The following is a 21,612-nucleotide window of genomic DNA, read 5'->3' on the forward strand; positions in this document are numbered from 1 at the left end:
CGTGCCTGGGATGCAGATCAGGTTCCCATTTGAGGGCCTAACAGAGGCAACCACACACTGATGTCCCTCTCTCTAAAAATAAAATAATAAATAAAAACATTTTTAAAAAGACAGGTTATATTGTTGCTGAATTTTTTTTTTTAAAAAGACCAAACACAAGTATAGTGGAGAAAGGGTTAAAAATACATGATGGTGACCAATTTTTTGTTTAAAGAAAAGAGAAACAGAAGGCATACATTTAAATGGCTCTGAAGGAAAATAATTGCTATTTAGAGGTATTCAGTGTTTGAAAAAAACCATTATGACTAAAGTTACAAAGCAACACATTTACAGCAAATGTTAATGCACTATATATTCTTTATTCAACTACATTTAGCTATTGTCAAAGATTTTGAAATTGAGCTAGATATAGCACACACAGGAGAATCCACTACTTTGAAATTCCCATACACTTTAAAATATATAAGGGTGCAATACAAGGTAAAACTCTTTCTATATTATTTCTTGTTCTGTGTTAGGAGCAGAAGAAGTCTTACATAGTCATATAATTATGTACATGAATATTTTTAAATTTTTGTAAAGATTGTATTTATTTATTTTTAGAAAGAAGGGAAGGGAGGGCAAAAGAGGGAGAGAAACATCAATGTGTGGTTGCCTCAAACATGTCCCCTACTGGGGACCAGCCCCACAGCCATGTGCTCTGAATGGGGATCAAACTAGTGATCCTTTGGCTCACAGGCCAGCACTCAATATACTAAGCCACACCAACCAGAGCTGTGTACATGAATATTAAAAGAACCTTTTACAGTGACATTTACTAGATTATCACAAGCAAAGTCAAAACAGACAATTTGAAAATGGCTAATATTAATGGCTTCTATGTTGATTATTCTCGAGAAGGTTATTATTACCTGACATTGAACCAAGATATGCCTTCTTAACATTCTGCACCATTGTCATAGTCAGTTAAAAAGAAGAAAAGAACAGAATTATAAGGACACATGATAAAAGAAAATAAGTTCAGAAAAAAGATAAAATGATTGTTTCTTTTGTTGAGTTTTATTTCTAAGACATCTACGCCTATCTTTTATTTAAAACAAGTAATTACCATAAAGCATATTCAGGGAGAACTCAGTAGTAGCATATGAAGTGCTGTTTTCTGACTATGCTGTAGAACAGATAGTGCCAAATTCATTTTGAAGTCACCTTTCAGCTACAGAATTTGTTAAAAATCAAACAACCTGAATCCCCTTAAGTTTATTTCTTCTTATAGAATTACTTAAATCATACTAAGAGAATTTACAGCTTATATAGATCTCATAATATCAGAAAACAATTAGTTTTGGCACAGCACTAAAAAAGCTTCTGTTTGAGATGATTTGTTGCACTATCACTAAAAATGTTGATATACTGAAGATAAGGAAGTGGAATTTATCTTCACACTGATAAAGCAGCAGAAAGTGACATTACCTTAAGCTTGCTTCACTGGTTCCCATCAAAAGAATCTTAAGGGTATTTAAAGTAACTCTCAATCTTCCTATCCTTTCTAGAAGAAAATATGTCAGAACTCTGTGATGACTTAGATACATGTGCCCCCTCCTAAGGAAAATCCCCTCACTGGCCAGTAATGCAAGTTCCAAGTGGAGTCATAAATCTTATTTGGAAAGTGAAGTTGTAGTCTGAAGAGAATAGGAGATTTGGAATTTGTGGTTCTTTGGTCTGGAGTATTGATAGTCATGCAATTTATTTTTGTACTATAGGAGTTGTTGACACAAAAGTGATTGAATATGTGCATTTTTCCCCCAAAGAAAACTTAAAAAATATTAGGACTCCCAATATTTTTGAAGAGGTGATTAAAAATTATTTTCAAAATCATTTAGTTACCTAACACAATGAGTGGTTTGAAGCAAATCTTACCAAGAGACATTAACGTCCTGGTTGGTTGGCTCAGTTGCTAGGAGCCTTTTCAGTAACCCCCAAAATGCTGCAGGATTGTGGGTTTGGTCCCCAGTTGGGGCACTGTGGGAGGCAACCAATGAATGTTTCTTTCTCACGTCAATGTTTTTTTCTCTCCCTCTCTTCCTCTCCCCGCCCCTTTCCTCTTTGTCTAAAAAATCAATAAATACCCTTGGATGAGGAGAGAGAGAGAGAGAGAGAGAGAGAGAGAGAGAGAGAGAGAGAGAGAGAGAGATAGATTAAGGAGGAAACTGTTCTGTCAGAGTGCTCCAAACACTACTTGAGGACTCATCTGAAGACTCATCTGAAGAGCACTGGATTTGAAGGGCTGCCGGGATAAGTTTTGGATGATTTTAATTGTTCTTAAACATCAACAAGCTTCTTGTACTGAAGGATTTCTTTGGAAGAATCAACCTTGGTAGCCCCATAGTTATTGTGTTTTACATGACACATACAATATGTATATGCAACACATTACACAGTCTTCAAACCCTAAAACCTATCTACAATTTTTCTGCACACTGGGTGAAGCCAGGAATGTGTTTGTCAAAGGAGAGGAATATCCATGGTTAACTTACCTGGGCAGAATGAAACAATACATACGGTATTCCATCCTCTGTTGTTAATCTGAAAAGACTGATTCTTTGGTCCTGGTAGGGCTCTATATGTCTCACTGGTCCAGGTTTGTGACGGTCTAGCCAAAGTGGGTTTGCCAGCAGGAATTAACTGCAGTGGATATTGGCACTATGCTATGTTCAGTTAGTTATATTGGCACTAGTTAATTGCCCTGCTGTATTGCCAGTTCCAGAGGTTCACAGTTTTTCTGCCTAAGAATAAATTTTAATATACACCATACACATATGTATCTGTGCAGTACATCACAATGAGCTTATAGACACAATTCAGAATCTGATCATCTGTTCCTGAGTATGCATGTTATCTCTTAGTACTGTTGTGTTTTTTTGTGTTTTATCCCTGTTTCCTCTAAGGTGCTATGAGTTAATCTATAGCTGTTATTCCCCTTATATATTGCAGTATTCTCTTAGGCAGAATTGGTGTCTTTAACAAAAATGAATGGAAAAATATTTTATTATTAAGATTTAATCTATTTCCAACATTCTTTTTAGAAAATATTGAAGAAAATTGTTTTTTTGAGTTACAGTCTCATTCATATGTCATATTTATCCCCCTAAGAAATCAGTAACTTTTTATTTTAAAACTTGCATATCTGTGCAGAAACACAAAAATCTGGAAAAGGATGGCTTTCTGAATGCTCAGAACTTAGTTAATTATAAAAACAAAACAAAACCAATAGCAAACAAGAAAAACTTCCTTTTTTAGCATGTTATCACACATGTGGTTTTCTTTTAATGGGCAAAAAAGCTATCCTCAAAATAGGCTTTAAATTATATCAATATCTTGCATGTGTTAATAACTAAACATTCTTTTTCAACAAAGTAAGACATACTTCAAATAAATGATGGTTTATGGTGGTTTCATTTTTTGTCAGAGTACCACATTAAATTATTAAAAAGTGATCACTAAAATAAACTACTTATTGATGTGGATACAGATAAGTTTTGAGAATAAAAATATGTACTTTAACAAGTGTTGACAAGGATATGGAGAAAAGGGAATGCTACTGCACTATTTGTGAGAATGCAGACTGGTGCAGCCACTGTGGAAACAATAGGCAGTATCCTTAAAAAAATTAAAAATTGAACTCCCTTTAGACCCAGAAATTCCAGTTCTGGGAATAGACCCCAAGGATCCCTAAATACAAAGACAAAAATTATGCACTGCTATGTTTATAGCAGCAGTATTTACAATAGTCAGGATTTGGAAACAGCCTAAGTGTCCATCAGTAGATGAATGGATCAAAAAGCTGTGGTACATTTACACAATGGAATACTATGCAGTATTAAAAAAAAAGAAACTCACATTTTGCAGCAGCATACATGTACTTGGAGAAATTATGCTAAATGAATTAATCCAGTCAGTGAAAGAAAAATACCACATTATCTCTCTTGTATGTGGAATATAATTAACATAATAAATTAACAAACAAAAATAGTAACAGAAGTTTAGATACATAAAATGGACTGCCAGCTGTGGGAAAAAGGCGGGGGTGGAATGAAAGATGGTAAAGGGATTAACCAAAGAATATTTATGCACAGCCCATGGACACAAACAATAATATGGGAACTGATATTGGGAGGGGAGAGGCTGGAGTTGGATGGAAGTGAGGAAAGCAAGAAAGAGAGAGAACAACTGTAATAGAATAAACAATAAAAATATAGAAACTAAAAACAAACAAAAAGTGAACCATAAAAAACACATATGTTAATATAAAATGTCACTACAACATAATGTCTCCCATAAATTTTCATAAAAAGATTAAGAGATATCATCTGTATCGACTGAAAGAAACAATATATTGTCAAATTTCCTTTTGTTACTATTTTTCCATTTTTTTATTGTTGTTCAAGTACAATTGTCTCCATTTTCCTGCCATCAGTTTCCCCCACCCCACCTACCCCCACCACCCACCCTCAATCTTATCCCTTTTGGCTTTGTCCATGAGTCCTTTATATATCTTCCTTAACTTGACCCTTTCGCTTCTTTCCCTTGTTACACTTCCCCTCCCCACTTCCTCTAGTTATTGTGAGTTTGTTCTTTATTTCAATGTCTCTGGTTATATTTTGCTTGCTTATTTGTTTTGTTGATTAGGTTCCACTTATAGGTGAGATCATATGGTATTTGTCCTTCTCCACCTTGCTTATTTCACCTAGCATAATGCTCTCCAGTAACCATCTATGATGTCATGAAGAATAGGAGCTCCTTCTTTCTTCCTGCTGTGTAGTGTTCCATCGTGTAAATGTACCACAGTTTTTCTGATCCACTCATTTATTGATGGACACTTAGGTTGCTTCCAGCACATGGGTATTGTAAATTGTACATCTATGAACCTTGGGGTATATAGGGTTTTCTTTTTTTAAATTTTATTTATTTATTTTTTAGAGAGGGAAGGGAGGGAGAAAGAGAGAGAGAGAGAGAGAGAGAGAGAAACATCAATGTGTGGCTGCTGGGGGCTGTGGCCTGCAACCCAGGCATGTGCCCTGACTGGGAATTGAACCTGCGACACTTTGGTTCGCAGCCCACGCTCAATCCACTGAGCTACACCAGCCAGAGCAGTCTTTTGAATTGGTGTTTCAGGATTCCTAGGGTAAAATCCAAGCAGTGGAGTTGCCTGGTCAAAAGACAGCTCCATTTTTAGTTCTGAGAAAACTGCCATATTGTTTTCCACAGTGGCTGCACCAGCCTACATTCCCACCAAGAGTTCTCCAGGATTCCCTTTTCTCCACAACCTCGCCATCTCTTATTTGCTGATTTGTTAATGATGGCCATTCTGACCTCTATGAAGTGGTACCTCATTGTGATTTTAATTTGCATCTCTCTGATGGCTAGTGCTAGTGATGCCAAGCATCTTTTTATATGTCTCTGGGCCCTGTATGTCCTCCTTGAAGAAGTGTCTGTTCAGGTCCTTAGCCCATTTGTTAATTGGATTGTTTGCCTTCCTAGAGAGGAGTCATGTGAGTTCTTTGTATATCTTGGAGATCAAACCCTTGTCCAAGGCATCATTTGCAAATATCTTTTCCCATATGTTTGGTTCTCTTTCCATTTTGATGATGTTTTCTTTAGCTGTGCAGAAGCTTTTTATTTTGGTGAAGTCCCATTTGCTTATTCTTTCCTTTAAGACCCTTGCTTTAGAGGACATATCTGTAAAATATAGCCATGTAGACTATTTGAGATGTTCCTGCCTGTTTTCTCCTCTAGGACTCCATGGTGTCATGAGTTATATTTAAATCTTTATCCATTTTGAGTTTATTTTTGTGCATGGTGTAAGTTGGTGGTCAGGTTTCACTTTTTTTGCATATAGATGTCCAGATTTCCTAATGTCATTTGTTAAAAAGGCTATTTTTACTACATTTTATGCTTCTGTTGCTTTTGTTGAATTTTAATTGACCATAGAGACATGGGTTTATTCTGGGCTCTCTATTCTATTCCATGGATCGATGTGTCTGTTCTTATGTCAGCATCAGACTGTTTTGATTACAATGGCCTTGTAATGTATTTTGATGTTAGGTATTGTGATACCTCCAACTCTGTTCTTTCTCGAAATTGCTGTAACTATTCAGCTGAACCCCTATCAAATCTTACACAAACTTACTCATCAGCATCTGTACATAATGTTTAAATTATTGGATGATACTAAATTTAATCTGATCACTTTGACTCTCATCATGCCAAATTGTAATGTGCAGGTACCTAGCTTTTCCCTCCCTTGCCAGTATATTGTTTCTTTTTAAATTAAATTATATTGGTTGATAAAAGTATGTAGGTTTCAGTTGTACATTTCTATGATACATCAACTGCATATTGCATTGTGTGCCCTCCCCCAATGTTAAATCTTCTGTCAACGTGTATTTGACTCCCTTTACCCTTCACCAATCCTCGACTCTTCTTCCCTTTAGTAACCACAATAATGTCTGTGCCTTTTTGGTTTTCTTGTTTGTTCTTTTGTTGCTTCCAATTTTATATACCACATGAGTGAAATCACATGACTTTTGACTTTTTCTGTCTGATTTATTACAGTTAGCATGATATTCTCAAGATCCTTCCATGTTGTTGAAAATGTCAGTATTTCATCTTTTTTACAGCTCAGTAGTATTCCATCACATATACATGTATGTACCACTTTGTCTTTATCTAATCATCTATTGAGGGAAACTTCAGCTGTTTCCATGCCTTGACCACTGTGAATAATGTTGCCATACAAATAGGGGTGCATATACCTTTGTGAATAAATTGCAAATTTTGAGGGTAAATACTGAGAAGAGGTATTGCTAGGTCCAATGTTAACACTGCTCTTAATTTTTTGAGGAAACTCCACACTGTTTTCCATGGTAGCTACACCAGTTTATCTTTCCATCAGCAGTGAATGAAGGTTCTTTATTTCTCTACAACGTGTTCAATACTTGGTATTACTTGTCTTGTTGATAACAGCCATTCAAACAAGTATGAGATGGTATCACATTATAGTTTTGATTTGCATTCCCCTAGTAGCTAGTGAAGTTGAGCATCTTTTCATAGGTTTGTTAGACATTGACTTCAAATTTGAAGTCAAAGAGTGTGACACTTTCTGCTTCATTCCTTTTCTCTAAGATCAGGAACAAGGCAAAAATGTCCACCCTTACCACTATTATTTAATATAGTCATAGCCAGAACAATCAGGCAAGAAAAAGAAATAAAAGGCATCCAAATTGGGGATGAAGACATAAAATTGCCAGCTTTTATAGATGATGTGATTCTTTATATATAAAACCATAAAATTCCACTAAAAACTATCAGAAATAATAAACACAGTAAAATTGCGGAGTACAAAATCATTGTACAAAAATGCATTGCATTATATATACTAACAATGATTTTTCAAAGAGAAATGAAAAAAAAATTTTGCAATTGCACCAAAAAATAAAATACCTTGGAAGAAATTTAACAAAGGTTCTGGAGAACTTACACAGTGAATACCACACATCAATATTAAAAGAGATTGAAAAAGACATAAAGAAATGAAAAGATATTGTGTGTTCATGAATTGGAAGAATCAACATAGTGAAAATGGCCATATTACTGAAAGCAATACACAAATTTAATGCAATCCCCATCAAAATCTCAATGGCACTTTTTAAAGAAAGAGTCAAAAATCATCAAATTTTAATGGAACTATATGACCCTAAATAACTAATGAAATTGTCAGAAAAAAGAATCAATGCCATTCCTATAAATTCATGTCACAACAGGAAACAACATCATATTATTCATTAGAATTTGAGTTGGAATTTTCCTCACTGCATTCTGTATTTTGAATTGTTGTTTTTGATGTATATCAGATAAGGGAAGTTAATATATGTGGCATGCAATATGCTACATGTTAACCTTATCCTACCTTGTGGGAAATCAGTTCTTATAAACATCTACATATTCTCCAGTAAACTATATTCACATGTAACATGTAACTCCTAAAATTAATTTAACTCTATGATCATGGCTTATTCTATCCTTGGAGTGCAAGTAACAACATGCCATTACTGTGGTATTTTACTTTAAAGGGTTTATTAATATAGAAACCAACTCATGTAACTCTACTTGAAAGTTTAGCACTGTTTTGGTAAGTAAACATGGCAAAGGAAGAAACAACTTAAATAGACAATCAAGAAGTCCAAATTTGCCTTTCAGCCACTTTTATAATTCTTAGCCACTCTCACATTATCAGGTCAGTCAGAGAGGTAATAATTCTGGGAGTATTCTGGCCTCAAGAGCTGCAATGTTGTGCCATGAGGAATAAAAATATGTAGTTATTATTGATTTTAATTTGCTCATATGACTTTATTATACATTCAACAGATAATCCTTCAAAATTCCTATTTTATTTTTTCTAAATACTTTCCTTTATGGCAATAAAATAATGTCTTAGTTTGAAATCACCAAAACATAATTCGAGATGGAGATTTATGTGTATATTATTTATTGAGAAAATGCTCTGATAAAATCTGTGAGAACAGAGCAGGGAAAAATGTCTAGCAAATTTATAATCTTAACTAAAATTTAGACTCAGACTAATTTCACAGAGAGCTCAGAAGTATTAATTACATCACAGGTTTGTCTCATCTTGTAATATTTTGCAACCTTTTATCAAGCATCCATTGACTATGTATAGCAGGAGGTCTTAGGAGACCCACAACCTTCTAGACATTTTTGTTTTTCTGGGGCAATTTTCAAGAGCAAGGGAGTCAAACTCATTTTTGTCAGGGACCACATCAGCCTTGCAGTTGCCTTCAAAGGGCCAAATGTAATTTTAGGACTGTATAAATGTAACTACCCCTTAACTAGGGGCAAGGAGCTCAGCACTGCCACTGGGCAGAAACAAGGTGTGGACCAGATAAAACAAAATGGAGGGCTGGATTCTGCCAACAGGCCTTGTGTTTGCCACCTGTACCTATAGAAAGGGGCAGCTGGGAGACTCCAACAGCCAACACCCACAGAACCTGCAGTATGGGTAAAGAGGCCTGATAAAAATATTCTTGATGTATTACCTGTCCATGCTCAACATATGGAGTCCAGCATTTCATTTCATGTTATTTTGACCTACTAGTATCTTTATTCCTGAAATTGGCAGCAATCAGCATAATAAAGTTCACAATTCAGTCATAAACACCATTTCTGATCCTGCTAAAATGGCAGCACCATTGCAGGGGTCAAGCAAGAATATAATACAAGATTTGGGTCTTTGTGAAAACAACATGTGCTCATGTGTATCAGAGCCTCAGCAGGAGATTTATTCTAGGGACCCAGAGCAGATGGTATAGTTACCAATTGACCTTTATGGAACATTGTTCCTTGCTTGACTTTACTGAAATAAAGAAGCAGGGAAAAAAAGTCAGCTTCCCCATTGTCAAGGATCAATTTAATCCATCTAAGTATTTGTTCTGTAATAATACATAAACATTGAAACAACTCACATATTCCTCAAAATGACTCTTTACGAGAATGAAATATGAGATAGGTTATATTATGGTTGCCAAATATAATATAAAATTATCAGTTATATTTAAATTTCAGTTAAAAAAGGAATAGTTTCATAGCATAAATATGTTCATGCAATAATTGGAGACATTTATATTAAAACAAATTCATTATTTATCTGAAATTAAAATTTAACTGTGAGTCTCCTATTTTTATCTGTTAAACTGGCAACCCTAGGCAATAGACGGAGTACTTGAAATATTATATATTTATAGTGCAGCAGTGTCTTACAATTTTAAACAAGATAATTTTTTTATCATTTGTTCTGCATATTTTTATTGTTAATAGAAATGTTATTTTTGCAAAAAAGTAAGAAAAAACATCAAAATTGAACATGTTTAAGGGCTTGAGTTGTTGCTCTCATCATTTCTCAGAAGCACCAAATGTTAAACACACACTTACACACAGGTGTACACATGAACATACACACAATTTTTCATCCTCATTAAGTTTTAAAAGCTACTGCTTGGTAGAGTTACAGTATCAATTTATAAATGATATATAAAAAGAAAAATCTCAGCTTCCTGCAGTGTTGTAGAAAATACATTGCTTTGCCTCCACTGCTGAGCAGAGTGGTGCTGAGTTACTTGCTATAATATTGCTTGGAATTGGAGACATCCATCACACTGAGAAACCCCACCAGTTGTAAGGAAAAGAAAGTTTCTTTATGTGTGATCTCCCTCTAGGAACAGTAAAAATGGAGTCAGTTTTTTCTCTTTTCCACCCTTCATTTGCTTTTCATTTTTTTATTATTGTTCAAGAGTATATATCACAGCTGTTATGCTCTTATCTACTTGTACCATTAACAAGCTGAAATATTCACATGTGTTTCCTAGATGCAACACCGGTTTGTTTGTTTTCAATAAAAATAACTCTGAGGACAAAGCATCAAGAAAAACAAGGTAAAATAATATTTAAAATTTTAAATTAATAATAAAACATCACCAGCTAAATGGAGTCTGCTCTCATTTTAAGAGAGAATACTTGATTTTTTAACAGATGTTCATGTTAGAGCTCTATTAGTTCATCCAATTTGAATTTAAATTAAAAATAATTTGAATTAACCTAGTGTTTTGGAAACTCAAGGGCTTTGTTCAATAAAAATAAATATTAAATGGTTCAACAATCCATTCACAACACCAAGCATTAATGGGCCTTTCACTGAAGAGTTTGGTTTTATCTTTTTGTTTTTTGCTTGTTTGCTTCCTTGCTTCTATTTTTAGATTTGGCCTGCTAGACTTTAAAGTTATAAAAGTAAGTTGAAGAAAAGTAATAAAGATAATTCAAGTAGTGAATGTAGTGTTTTATAGTAATGAGAATTATCTAATATAGAAAATGAATAGAGCACATTGCACGCTCTGTCTCTACAATGGAGCAGTTAAACTGAAGTTGCAAGAGACAGTGACATCACAGTATCACTCCATGGTGAGTGTGGGAGCCTATAACAACTATGGGAGTTACAGAGTCATGCATAAAGTCCTCTCCCAAACTTTCCAAGAAGCAGCACTTGGAAAAGAAAAGTTGTGAATTAGTGGTAGAAAGATAATTCCCAATAGACTGGGGTGATGAATTTGAGACTGTAAAGGCAAGGTCCAGGTGAGTCCAGCTTTTAATATTATTGGCTCTTGACCCCAAAGTAATCTGTTTTCTAGCTCACTCTCTTTCTCCTTAAACTCAGCAATAGAAACTGTGTGACCATATCTGCTGTATGGCCATAGCCATACAAGCTTCATAACCCATGAGCCTTCAGGAGGGAGTTTGAAGCTGGACAGAAGCTGGAAATAAGTTAAGCTACCTGGAGGACTGCTTAGCAGACACTTGTACTCAAAAGGACAGTACTTTAAAATGGAGCAGGAACTCTGGGCACTGCCTTTTTTATTGGTCTTGCTGCAGACAACTGGGTTTTGTTGGGATTTTGCAAAAGAGATGAGCTTTGAAGTGAGGAGCCCCCTATTCTCCAAGATGGCACAGCATCCAAATAACACCTCTTTCCTTTTACACCAGCACCTGTGTCACAAGTTTGGCTTTTGTCACAAGCAGCTGACTTCCTGCTTTTTGTTTGTTTGTTTGTTTGTTTGCTAACAACCTTAGCCAAGTAACATTGAGTCAGAGAAGCTCATGCTCTCAATGTAAAAAAATGAGCAGACACAGTAAAATATAGAAAGAGCACAATTTTTGTAAAGTGAAACAAAGCTAAAGTGCAAACATGATAAAGCAAAGGGAGAAACAGGATTAAGTGACCTAAATGAAAAATACTTTTGATGAGCATAACAACATTAAGGAAAAGAAAGCACCCCAGGAACATAAAGCTGGGATGAGCAGTTGTAATGAAAAAAGAAAGGGCTGAAAATACTGGCTGTAATACTTAGAGTAGGTAAATAATAACTACTGACACATTCACAAAAATCACCAATATGCATTCATTACTAAAACAGATTCTACTAAAGAACAAATCACTGACCTGGAAGGAATTCAACCAAACGTTTTCAGAGAGGTTAAGAAAGATGGAAATTAAGGGGAAAAAAGTTGGTAGATTTGAAATGTAGATGCAAAAAAAAAAAAATGCTACAAGCTACTATACCAGAGTCAGAGCAAAGAATAAAGAAAAATTACAGAAGGCAAATATTGCATAACTCTAGTCATGTGAGGCATCTCAGTAGTCAAGCTCACAGAAACAGAGTAGAATCATGTTTGCTAGGGGCTGGGAAGAAGGGTAAATGGGGAATTGATGTGCAACAAGTGTCAAATTTTAGTTAGGCAAGACGAATAAGCACCTGTAGTTTACAATGTTGTAATATACACTTAAAAATTTATTGAAGGTAGGTCTAATGTTAAATGTGTTTACCACAATTAAAACAAAAGAATTTCAGAATAATTTGAAGGTAAAGCCTAGGATTGTCTGAGTAGATTAAAATGTGTTATCTTAGATTAAAAGAGTAAGATAGCCAAATGATACAAGAGAAAACGAAAATCTGAACAATTTACAGAGAAATTATATTGCATCAAAACACAAAAATGTTATAGTTTCCATAGCAACTCTCTAACAACAAGGCAACAAAGAAGTGTACTGGTATCAAATGGGTTAATAGCAACATTCAAAGGTTAAGAAAATGGATTCATATTTCCAGGAAAGCTGTTTATAAGATTTTCTGTCTAGCATAATGCTATGAATATGCACTAGAAAAATAAAAATAATCTTATTAAACATTTAAGTCTTCAGAATATTCATCACAAAAAGATCATCTTGAAGAATATCCTTGAACTAAATAGTGACTCTTGTCTCAGTGCCACATTGCACTTTCGTAGGCTGTTCTAGATCGCTGGGTTTGGAAGTTAGCAATTACATTTTCCAGACTTCCTTGCCAGGCTCCTGGTTTGGAACTCATGCTTGCAGCTTCCTTACAAACTCGCTGACAACCTTGTGTGCTTCAGCAGCTTCCGCTGCAGTACAGGCATTTAGGGAACCCAGCGATATAATTTTCCTAAAGTAATCTCTGCTTCCTGCAATTACTGCAGATACTAGCTTAATTATTTCCCGCCTGCACTTTGATCACATTTGTACCTAATTTCCAGTTTAAAATTCATCAGTTTAAAGCCTGATAATACGTTTCTGCTTTTCTGATTAAACACTGACTGAAACAAAGCTTCAGCAGATTTATAGAAGCAAAAGGGAATAAAAAGTATTTGCCTAAAAAAGCAGTAACAAAATCACCTATATTTTTGTATCCTGAAAACTAATATTTTACTCAATTGGAAGAGAAAGCAGAGAGAAAGAGGAAAGAGAAATAAAAACATTTTAATTTGCCATTCTGGAAATAATATGAAAGTGAGGTAGAGGTATTTAAGTAAAAGGAGGAGATAAATAAAATATAGGCATAGCATGATATGAATAGCTACTCAAAGAATAAAATATATACTAGGTGAATCAGCATGAAAAAATTTATCTAAAAAGAGGAGGATTAAAATAGAGAAAAATACATATAAAAGTTGATTAATGGAAAATATAAAATAATATAAATGAATTCTGATGTAACAATTATTTTCAGAATTAAAACTGAGTAAACTATTAATCAAAAAGAAACATAAATTATGAAAATCCTTATTATAATATTTAAAATTAATCCAAATATGAGAAATAAAAGATATGGGGAAATAAACACCATGAAAAAAAATTTTCATTCAAATCCTCCAAAATTCCAATTATCCCAAAGAAATATGAGGAGGGCCTCCAAAAAACAGAATGTATTTATACAAATTGTGTATTTATTCTTAAATGTTCAAACTTCAGTAACCTTCAAAGAACTCTCCATGCAATACACCTATTGAGACACTTTCTCCACTGCTCAACACAGTTTTCAAACTCATCAATTTTGATACCTTTTAGTGCTTCTGTCATTTTTTGTTTCACCTCTTTCACATCAGCAGAATATTTCCCTCTGAGGACTTGTTTCATCCAGGAACACAAACAAACAAACAAAAAAATTGCTTGGTGCAAGATCAGTTTAATAAAGAGGGTAAGGCATACAGGTCATGCTGGGTTTTGTTTTGTTCTGTTTTTCTTTCTTTTGTCAAAAATTGCTGAACACTCAACTGTAGTGTGGGCAGGTGTACTTACAAATCACCCTTCATGAAATGGACAAACACATTAAAAGAGTATTGAAAAGATTCACTGAAGCCAAACACAGCCTCTCACAACAATACCAGTGGGTACACTGATACAGATGGGTTCCTAGAACACTCACCTAGCCTGGGAATCCTGTTCTACAAGGGGCCTTCCCTCCAGATATTTGGAGACCCTCTAGTAAGCTTATATGTAAGGATTTTATTAAAAGTTTAAAATAATGGGATGGAAAATACATTTCAGCTCTGGCCGCTATGTCTCAGTGGATTGAGTGCTGGCCTGTGGACCAAAGGGTCACTGGTTAAATTCCCAGTCCAGGACACATGTCTGGGTTGCCAGCCTGGTCCCCTGTAGAGGGCACTCAAGAGGCAACCGCACATTGATGTTTCTCTACCACTCTTTCTCCCTCCCTTCCCCTACTTAAAAATAAATAAGTAAAATATTTTTAAAAATGATTCATGAATTCATTAAAAATACATTCCATGCATATATGATCTAATAAAAAGAAATGCAATAGATCAAATACAAGAAGTATGCCATAATATAGAGCATTAGTATAACAGTTAAAATCTTGAACTTTTTAATGATTGATATCTGGAGAAGGAAATTAAATGTATTATCTTTTATATTTATAAATGCAATGCTCTTGGATGTGTAATTATTTAAACATGAGGAGTATATGTAAAAACAATTTTAAAATGTCATTAAGAATTAAAAGGACAATATAAATAAAGACATACCAGGACTTCATTTTATGGTATGGTTTAACATGGTAAAATGCCATGCCTTCTCCAAGCAATCTAGAAACTGAATTTCATTTTAATGAAATATCTAATAGATTTTTAATTAAAGATATTTTACAAACAGATTTTTTTTAGGGAAAGTTCACAAATATTTGTAGACATGGTAGAATTAAAATAGTAAAATAGAAAAATTTGTTCTACAGATGTTAAAAATGTTACCAAGTCATCTTAATATAAATGAATAAAAAAAGTAAAAGAATAAATGAATGTATAAACAAAACTTATTGGCAGATAAGTGATACTGTGTAACAAAAATAGAACAGTAGATACCAGATACAATTGAGTGCCAAGGAGATTTTATATTTATATTTTTATAAATATATTTTATATAAATATGAAATCTCCTTATATATGTTCATATATACATGAAAATATATTGTGTATGAGAATACAATATGATATCAAAGAAGCATTATAAATCAGTGTGGAAATGATTGTTATAAAAGTGACCCACTGCATGAACTAAAATAAAGGAGTTTTTATACCATATACAAACTATCCTCCATACAATAAAAGAGCTAAACAGGAAAAGAAAAAATTTAATGTAATGGAATAAATTAAGAAATTAACTCTGTGTTCTTAAGGGGAATAATTTGTTAAAAAATAAAAAGTAAATTCTATAGATCTGAAATCATTAAAAATTATATGTGTTTAATGTGGAATACTTTGGATGGCACTAACAGGCAGACCACATTCTGGAGAAGGTATAAATAAAATCTTAAACCAACAGAGCAATCTAAGTACTTCTATATATTAACAGAAATTCAACACTAAAAATTTGATCTTTGCTTTTTTAAAGATATTTTCATCTATAAAGTACCTATCTACAAAAATCTATACACAAACATACATACATACGCATACAAATATTAATTTATCAGTTCAACCTCACTGGTGTCTAGGAAAATGAAATTTTATATAACCACAAAATCCAATAAATCTTAGATTGTTTGAATGTAAAAGTAAATTTACATCAAGGTGTGTGGGGATATGAGGAATCTCATGCTTGAAGTCATACAGCAATCTGGAGACCAATCTGGCAGTACTTAATGAAGTTAAAAATATTCATTCCTACAAGAGAAAAATTCTACTCAGTATTTACTATAACAAAGCACTCACACAATTCCTCAAACAGATGTATATTTGTGTCTTTATTAAACCTTATTATGGTAGCAGTGACAAAGTGGCAACTCAGATATCCATCACCAAGGAAGTGAGTAAGAGCAATATGTTGGGTGCCTATGACCGACCACACAGTATGAAGTAGAGATAACAAATCCTGAGTTAGACTTAGGCTGTTAATATATTCATAGTTCTTGAAAATTGTATAAAATAAAATAAGTATCAAATAAAATACAACTACTCTCACAATAGCATTAACACAAATTTATATATACATATATATACATATATATACATATATACACAAACCACACTATTCGTATTTTCAAGGACAATGACCAATGTTGTTAAGCACACTGGAGTGGGCATCTGTGGGAAATTTCTGTAGTGGAAGTGATGACAGGAGGAAGCAACAAATAGAGAATAAAATAAAACTGTATGGTGCTTTTCACAGATGAAAAGGTGTTTTGAATGAAGTGTAGGATGAATTTCAACACTATTTCTAAAATATTAGCACATAGTAGTTTTATTAAAAATGTGTGTAAAAATATGTGAAAGCTTTATGCTAAGATCTAAAATAATTAGTAATGTATTTCTACCCTTAGTGTTTTTTATTATTTGAACATAAATATATCTAAATAAAATTATAAACATTTAAATATATATTAAAATGAATTGATCAGTCTTCTGCATGTTTTAGGAGTAGACTTCCCCACACATGTTTTAAGTTATGTATATTACTTTGGCCCTGGCTGGTGTGGCTCAGTGGATTTAGCATTGGCCTGTGAACTGAAAGTTATGTATGTTACTTTGATTGTAAGGTTTTTAACTAAATATAGAAAAAATCTGATAATGGTATTTGCCTAAGAAGTAATTTAATTGTTAAATTATTAAAGATAATTTTAGAATAAAGTTATCATCATGTGCTGTCAAAAGTAATTAAAAGGCATTATATAGATGGCTTGTTTCATTAAATGTAAAACTCCTATCTATCAATCTGATAATCTCTTTGTACAGATGAAATAATTTAAACCTCCTTCAATGTACTTTATTATTATTCTGTATAATTTGATGGAGAAAATAGTAGAGTAGAAAACAAATTGTGTGGAAATAAAGGATCTGACTTTGCTTCCTGTGTTCTCAGAAAAGTCATCTAAGATATCTGCATTTCATGTTTCTCATGTGAATACTGAATATGCTTGTTATCCCTTTAAAAATTAAAAAAATAATAAAACAAAACTGAGATGTACATTTCAATTTAGTTAACGATGTTTTAGCCAGTCCACATATACATATATTGATATTGATCGATAGGTAAATAGCTTTAATTCATTCATTTATTTTTATTAATCATCCAAATATGTATATATCATTATTCACATAAATTTGATTAATTCTGATTTCAGTGCTATCCCCCTTATATCTCTCTTAAACTCTTCTTTAATATTACAGCCAAATGATTCCTTTATTACTGTGCATGTTTATTGTTTTCTATCATTAACAAAATAAAATTTAATATCTTCCATGTCAAAAAGCCCACAAGATGATACAACATTAGTTAGTCCTTCAGCTTTTCCTCAACTTTCCCTTAGTTAAATATTACATGTTGTGTCTGGCTGCCAATGTCACACATTACAATGTGTTGGTGCTTTATCACATGCTCTTCTCACAGATTTGAACATTTTTTATCTACATTTGCCTTGATACAACTTTCCTTTGTAAATTACAAATGTTATCATATGCACAACAAGATCTTCCATGGCCTCATAATTTTTATTTTAGTGTTCTAACCTTTTTACTCTTTGAATCTTACTGCTAACTTTATTCTTATCTAATGATTTAATAAAATTTACATTGTTGATACATGTCAATCTCCCATACTGAGTGCAAATCTTCCAAAGAACAAGATCTTTTTCTCATCAATCTATTTATTACTGGTTAGACCACATTGCCTATAAGTGATCATGAACACAATAATTATTTTCATTTAATATGTTAATTAAGATATTAGAATTTAACATAGCTAGTACATTTAATACACTTAAAGAACAATCCAATTTTAAAAACTAAGTTAATTTAATTAAGGCTTCAGCTCACAGGTTGATTTTAAAAAAGACATGCAGCAATACAAAGTATCTTTATTAGTTGAGATGGGTATACCTATGAACACAGAATCAAATGCAGTTATGTCATCTTTTAAAATGATTGTGCTTTTATGAAGTACTTAGAAAAGTATCATTGAAGAGATATCAAATGATGTTAAAGCATGTTAATTATTATAATACATGTATTATAAAAATATACAAATTTGACTTGGCCATTTTAAACAAAATTAATTTTTCTTTTGTATCTTATGAAAATTCATGATAAAATGTAAGTTTGCTGGCAATGCTGAGCCATCTGTTTTGTTCAGATCTTGTAGCTGATTTCCTCTACATAACAATAATTATGCTGGCCATAAGAGAAATAACAGTTGGATTTCTTCAGAAGATTAACAGTATGAACAGTACAGCTAAGAAGGAAATTTTCTCACAGAATCCAAAAATATCCCACCTTTACAACTTCATAGCAGAGGATCATGGAGAGTCGCCTACTCTCTCCTACCTACCACCAAATGTCCACAAAACCTTCAATGTATGCAATATGCTCCAGAGCATTTTTATTTTTTCTTCTGGAACAACAATTTCTATGAGTATTATATTACTTCTACTTTGCAGCTATCAGTTTATCTTTTATTTCAATTTTCCATTTTATATCAAAATCTCTTTTATTTTCTTATTCCCTTTAATGCTGGCATATATTTTTAGGTAATATTTATTAAAATATTTTTTAAATTAGTACCAAAACCATAGAAACAACAACAACAAAAATAGACAAGTGGAATAACATAAAAGTACAAAGAAAATCCATCAAGAAAACTTAAGAGCACCTGGGGCTGGTGTGGCTCAGTTGGTTATAATCATCCTGCAAACTGGGCACATCTCGAGGTTTCAGTTCGAGGTCAGGGCACATCTGGGTTTCAGGACCAGTCCCCAGTTGGGGCACATGCAAGAGGCAACCGACTGATGTTTCTCTCACATGGATGTTTTTCTCTCTCTCTTTCTCCCTTTGCCTTATCCCGAAAACAACAAATAAAAAAAAAATATATAAAGGGAAACCTATGAGAATGGGAGAAAATATTTTCAAGTGATACATCTGGTTAATATTCAAAATATAGGAGAAATTAATAATAAAATATATAAAAAGAAAACCAATTTAAAAATAAGTACAAGACCTGAATAAATATTGGTCGAAAAATATATACAATTGACCAAATGACATATAGAAAGTGATCAACATCACTAATAGTCAGGGAAATGCAAATCAAAACCACAATGTGATTTTATCTCACACCTCTTAGAATAGCCATTATCTAATAATAATAATAATATGTTGTTAAGGAGGCAGAGAAGAGGAAAGTCTAATACACTGTTTGTGGGAAGGTCAATTAGTGAAGTAACTATGGAAAACAGTATGGGGTTTCCTTTCTTCAGAAAAAAAAAGATTGAACAATCACATAATTCAGCTATCCCACTTCTGGGCATCTAGTCAAAAGAACTGATATCAGGATGAAAATGGAGACAACTGTACTTGAACACCAATTTAAAAAATGAAATAAATTTTAAAAATATGTTCAACAATGGGGAAAAAAGCAGCTTGATATCAAATAATGCATTTCCATTTTCATGACAACATTTACAATAGCCAGGAGATGGGAGCAACATAAATGTCCACTGACTGATATGAGTACAGAAAATGCAGCATATACATACATTGATTTATTACTCACCTTTAAATAAATAAATTCTGCCATTTGTGACCACACAGACGAGGCTGGAGAACATTATGCTAAGGGAAATAAGCTAGACACAGGAAAAATATTTCATGATACCACTTACAGGAAGCATCCAAAATAGTCATCTCAGAAGCAAACAGTAGAATGGTGGCTTTCAGGGCCTAGAGAGAGGCGTTAGTCAAACAGAACCAAGTTTCAGTTGTACAAATTAAATGAGTCCTAGATATTTACTGTACAGAATAGTATCTGTAGACAGCACTACTGTACTTAAACATTTGCAAAGAGGGTAGATCTTATGTTAAGTGTTATCCAAAAAAATCAGTAATAGTAAGTAAAATGGTTGGGAGGAAATTTTGGAGGTGATAGATGTAACTGTGACAGAGATTGGGGTGATGGTTTGATGAGTGTACAATTATCTACAAACTCATCAAATTATGTGTGTTAAATCAATCAAACCTCAGTAAAGTGGTTTTAAATATTTGACATTCATCTTTGCAATTGAATCTCAAATATATACTTCTGTGCTTAGAAATATGAATTTTCTCAATTGTTTACTGAGAAGATGACTTATTTGCCATCAGTCTTAAACACTTATTATCATCTTGGTTTTGATTAGAGAAACAGTGATATGTAAACAGAAAATTTGGTTATATGGCCTAGGAATTCCTCTAATTATATAAAATTATATAATAATTAAATGTAAATATGTAATTTAAATATAAATTTTTGAGAAATATACATTTTGAATTCTCATTATAATAGTACTATGTTCAGTTTTATTTAATTGTATTAAATCCTAACTTTGAGGTGTATAAATATGTGTGTGTATGTGTACACATACACATATATAGATATATATATACACATATATATTTGCAATTTTTTAAAGTTTTAATGTACAGTTAACTTATACTAAAGTCATTCCAAGCAACTAGATTAAACATTTTAGTTCAAAATCCTGATTTGTCATGTTTAATATCACTATCTAGATTTTCAGTTGAATTTTTCCATATTGATATACATCTTGTTTTATACAAAAAAATCAAAGTATATATGCTACTTTGCTGCATCCTGTATACTTAATTTGTGTACACGTGTGTTTAGGTACACTTCTTGAATCATGCTCCAAACTAAATACGTAATTGCACATACATATCCCCAGAATTCTACTAAGGACAAACCATATTGAGGTCATGTCGCTGTTCTTGCTTGCTATAATCTTCAGCATTATACTGTATGCGTAAAGTACATCACAACAAAATATCTTTTCCCTTGGTATCTCTTAGAGTATTGATGCATTGTAGTCAAGTGATTTTGCTTACTAGATACTTTTGAGTTTTCTCTTTTAAAATTGACCTTGTGGTATTGAATTGACCAATGCAATTTTGAGACTAAATAGAAAATTTTATTTTCCACATGTTTATTAAATGGTATTACAGAGAAAGACATGTCCAGATATAGAAGACTGCCATATAACTTTACAAGGCAAGTTAAACATAACACATATATACATGTTAACATTTTTAAGTATTTGATTATAGACTGATTTTAATAGACATTTTCCAACTAAGTATTAGCTGCTGTTTCCTCATAACGAGGACTTCCTTTAATAGTTCTGTACTCCCAAA

The sequence above is a fragment of the Phyllostomus discolor genome, chromosome 11 (assembly GCF_004126475.2).
Source record: "Phyllostomus discolor isolate MPI-MPIP mPhyDis1 chromosome 11, mPhyDis1.pri.v3, whole genome shotgun sequence".
In the NCBI taxonomy this organism is placed as follows: domain Eukaryota; kingdom Metazoa; phylum Chordata; class Mammalia; order Chiroptera; family Phyllostomidae; genus Phyllostomus; species Phyllostomus discolor.